Raw genomic sequence first — 5,080 nt, 5'->3', positions numbered from 1 at the left:
GAGGTCAAATTGCCAACATCCGCTGGATCATCAAAAAAGCAAGAGAGTTTCAGAAAAACATCTATTTCTGCTTTATTGACTATGCCAAAGCCTTTGACTGTGTGGGTCACAATAAACTGTGGAAAATTCTGAAGGAGATGGGAATACCAGACCAGCTGACCTGCTTCTTGAGAAATCTGTATGCAGGTCAGGAAGCAACAGTTAGAACTGGACATGGAACAACAGACTGGTTCCAAATAGGAAAGGGAGTATGTCAAGGCTGTATATTGTCACCCTGCTTATTTAACTTATATGCAGAGTACATCATGAGAAACGCTGGGCTGGAAGAAGAACAAGCTGGAATCAAGATTGCCGGGAGAAATATCAATAACCTCAGATATGCAGATGACACCACCCTTATGGCAGAAAGTGAAGAGGAACTAAAAAGCCTCTTGATGAAAGTGAAAGAGGTGAAAGAGGAGAGTGAAAAAGTTGGCTTAAAGCTCAAAGTTCTCCTTTTTTAGTTCCTTGGGGTATAAAAGGTCTAGCTTTTTTTTTTTTAATGTAAGCATTTTTTCACTACAAACTTTTCTCTTAAAGCTGTGTTTGTTGTAATTTGTTATTGTCCTCTAATTTTTGGCATGATATTTTTCTATTTCCATTTGTCTCAGTATATTTTTTAATTCTTTTTTGATTTCTTCTCTGAACTACTGGTTGTTCAGGGATATGTTTAATCTCCATACATTTGCAAATTTTAAAACTTATTTCTTTAACTGATTTCCAGTTTTATACTGTCATGGTTGGGAAAGTGTTTGATATGGTTTAAATTTTCTGTGACATTCTTGAATGAAGGTCTTACTGTCTGTCAGAGTCCGATGATCTGGAGACATGTCGACCCTTAAAGTATTAGTCACTCAGTCATGTCAGACTCTTTGTGACCTCATGGACTATAACCCACCAGGAACCTATGTCCATGGAATTCTCCAGGCAAGAATACTGAAGTGGGTAGCCATTTCCTTCTCCAAGGGATCTTTCTGACCCAGAGATCAAACCCAGGTCTCCCATATTCCAGGCAGATTCTTTACCATATCCTTAGGATAGTCACAAAAGCTGAGGTGTATCTATGTGTACAAGTTCCTTCCAGGGAGATATTGGTAAATTGAGGTGGGAGGCCCTCAGACAATTGAATAAGTCAATTTTTAATTTTATGCTTCCATTTATAGGACTTAAAATATTCTTGCCTTTAGTTCACATCCACTAGATCTCATAATAACAGCCAGTATGTAGATCAAATGACTCTTTAGATGCTCTGATACAGGACAGTCAAAAAGAGAGAGATTACTTAACCAGATTACACATTTATATTCTCTAAATTAACAACAATCCACCAACACTCCATTTTTCTTGGACAATATATCTCAAAAAATGATTTCTACCATGTTTCTACTCATAAATAACACTTCTAAAATATTGTGTGTAAATTGAGAAAACATACCAGAGGTGAAAACCCCTGAAGTCTTTTATTTAAAAAAACAATTCTTCATAAATTCTTTCCAGTGTGATTCTGTGTAAGAGGTCAGTTTCTCACAAAGTCCCCCTGTGGAAGCCAGAGAATCTTCTTGGGCTTTAATTTCATTCTGAAATGTTTTTGCACAAAGACACTCTACAATGATAGCTAGAAAATCTAAGAAACAGTGGTTTTCTAACTTTTGCAACTGTAATAAATAAGTACATGAATTTTACATGCTTCTTCAAATATATCTGTATTGTTTAGACATGCTGATTCAGTGCTTTAGCATCAGATTCTAGAGCAGAACCCACAAAATAGATACATATTAAGAATGTATACAGATGAATGCTCTTTACTTCTAGTGTGATGTGTATCTTCTTTATAGATAAGCACCCTAGTATTCACAGCCATTTTATATTCTTTCTTAAAATTTATTACATATATGTATTCAAGGCACATACCATATCTTCAGTTAAATTTTATTTTGTTAATTATTGATGTCTAATAAACACTCAAAAATGTTATCTACTCTTTTTATTCCTTCCTTTTTCTTTGCTTTGTTCTCTCTCTCTCTCTCGTTCTCCATTTGTGTCCCAAACATTAGGTAAGTGCTTTGGATAATACAGACAGAATGCAGAATCCTTGAGCAAAGGTTGTTCACAATCTCATACTGTAGGCCATGATTTCACAAACAGGACAATATCAAATAGAATGATTAAAGGAAATGGTTGTCTGTGAACTATAAAAAGGAACATTTAATCAAAGCTAAGAAGAGGAGGAGTTGATAGCTAATTATTAAGGAAAACTAAGCAATTTACCAAGGCACTTTAAATTGCTTTCAGTTTTGGATTTCTTAATTCTAAAAAGCTGTGTGTATGTGTGCGTCTGTGTGTTCAGTCACATCCAACTCTTTGTGACCCCAGGGACCACAGCCTGCCAGGCTCCTCTGTACATGGAACTTTCCAAGCAAGAATATTGGAGCAAGTTGCCATTTCCTACTCCAGGGGCTCTACCTGACCCAAGGATTGAATCCGAGACTCCTGCATCTCTTGCATTGGCAGGCAGATTGCTTACCACTGAGCCACTGGGAATCCCCTGGAAAGGTATACAGCTGCTCAACTCAAGACCTCTGTAAGTGCCAAATTATCTTCCTAGAATCATTTCCTTCCCAAATTTATTTTTGGATCTGACAATTAATATCTCCATTCAAGAAAACCTTTCTTCTGCACACTATGTTTTGACATTTGTTCCTAGATTTTTAACCCTGTTTTTTTAATTGATGAAAGTCTTAAACTTTATTATGAATTGTATGTGTGGTTAGTTAATAAATGTTTCTTTATTCATCTAGATTATAAGGTCCATTTTTACACAAACTAATGAGTTTTTCAAGAAATGTAAAGCACTTAGAGGCAGACAAAGAATAATTAAATATTTGATAAATATTAATATACTTGAAATAATAATGTTTGAATGAATGGATACACACAAAAATGATAGAATTTGAAGAGCCAGGAAGTTTTGCACAGAGAAAGTTTCATAGATAAGGTCAAGACATACAATGAAGCATGACAAGTTTTGAAAACTGCAACAATTCCCTATGGCTGAACTTTAGTATAGCTACTCATTTATTAAATAACTTGATAAAATTATATTTCTCATGTGTCATACTATATAATTTTGCAAAAGTAATTACTATATGTGTGTGCATATGTGTGATATAAATCTTTGAAGCCACCTTTTATTTTTAGTTTTCCTAAGGCATTTTTCACATCCTTGTTCCATAGGCTATAAATCAGAGGATTTGACATGGGAATCATAAGGGTGTAAAACAATGAGGTCATTTTGTCTTGATCTAAAGAGTAGAGTGAACTTGGCCCAAAGTACATAAAAAGCATAGTTTCCTGGAAAATTGCCACAGCAGTTAGGTGGGAGGTGCAGGTGGAGAAAGCTTTGAACCTCCCCTCAGCAAAATGGATCTTTGAGACTGCAAGGATGATATAACAATAAGAGACAGGAACTCCTGAAATTGAGCTCAATTCAATAACTCCAAAAACAATAAATACTGTCAATCCATTGACCTGTGTATCAGAGCAGGAAAGAAGGTAGAGTGGAGGTAAGTCACAGAAGAAGTGGTTAATCTCATTTGACCCACAAAAGTGTAAGTGGAATGCTAATGTCATGTGTATCAGAGCATCTGCCAAATGGTGCCATTTCCCACCAGGTAAACCCCAGCCACGAGCAGGGAGCACGCCCCGCTGGACATGCTGACCACATAGAGCAAGGGGCTGCTCACGGCCTTGTACCGGTCATAGGCCATCACTGCCAGCAGGAGACACTCAGAATCTGCCAAGATACAGAAGACCAAGAATTGCAGAGCACAGCCACAGAAAGAGATTGACTTGTTCTTGGCAAATAGGTCCACCAACATCTTGGGGCCAGTGGCTGTGGAATAGCAGAGGTCACAGAAGGAGAGGTGGCTGAGGAAAAAGTACATGGGTGTGTGCAGCTGGGGGTCCATCCTAATCAGGGTTATCATTCCAAGATTTGCCAGAAGACTGATGAGATAAACAAGGAGAAACAAGGTAAATAGGGTCACTTTGTTCTCAGTCTTCTCAGTAATTCCCAAGAAAATGAATTCATTCACGGAGGAGCAATTGTCTCTGTCCATTCCTCTTTGTTCTTGTCTATACTCTTAGAAAAATATTTTAAAAAATAAATAACAAAGATACATGGATAGGTAACACTTCTGCACATCTGCAAAATATCATAAGACAGAACACATTTCTTTCTATAATTGTGTTTTTGTATTCAGAAAAGCATCCAGTCAAGTGCCCGCTCTTTAAAGAGGCAAAGCTATCTATTGGGGCTTCTCTGTTGGTTCAGACAATAAAGAATCTGCCTGCAACATGGGAGACCCAGGTTTGATCCCAAAGTCAGGAAGATCCCTTGGAGAAGGGAATGGCTACTCACTCCAGTATTCTTGCCTGAAGAATTCCATGGACAGAGGAGGATGGTGGGCTACAGTTCTTGGGGGCACAAAGAGTCCAGCATGACTGAGTGACTAACACTTCTTCAGGTATCTATTAGCCAATAACAAAAATTGCCTAGAATAGACTGCTGAGAAACTGAACCAAATCTATTATGTCATTTATGAGGCATATTACCTCCTACAAGGTCATGTCAGACTCTGACTTTTTTTTATCTCAATGGATATATTTGAATTAATTTAGACTGGTTCCAAATAGGAAAAGGAGTACCTCAAGGCTGTATATTGTCACCCTGATCATTTAACTTATATGCAGAGTACATCATGAGAAATGCTGGGCTAGAAGAAACACAAGCTTGAATCAAGATTGCTGGGAGAAATATCAATAACCTCAGATATGCAGATGACACCACCCTTATGGCAGAAAGTGAAGAGGAACTAAAAAGCCTCTTGATGAAAGTGAAAGAGGAGAGTGAAAAAGTTGGCTTAAAGCTCAACATTCAGAAAACAAAGATCATGGCATCTGGTCCCATCACTTCATGGGAAATAGATGGGGAAACAGTGGAGACTTTGTTTTTTGGGCTCCAAAATCACTGCAGATGGTG

The 5,080-nt window shown here is 37.5% G+C and overlaps 1 pseudogene; it reads right to left on the bottom strand.

Moving 5' to 3' along the window:
* Positions 1–3,156: 3,156 nt before the first annotated feature.
* Positions 3,157–4,157, bottom strand: LOC104999111 (annotated as a pseudogene).
* Between the last annotated feature and the right edge of the window lie 923 nt (positions 4,158–5,080).

Source organism: Bison bison, unplaced genomic scaffold (genome assembly GCF_000754665.1).
Source record: "Bison bison bison isolate TAMUID 2011002044 unplaced genomic scaffold, Bison_UMD1.0 scf7180017864343, whole genome shotgun sequence".
Taxonomy (NCBI): domain Eukaryota; kingdom Metazoa; phylum Chordata; class Mammalia; order Artiodactyla; family Bovidae; genus Bison; species Bison bison.
Note: the sequence above shows the minus strand (reverse complement) of the source record. Positions and strands in the feature narration are given on the sequence as shown.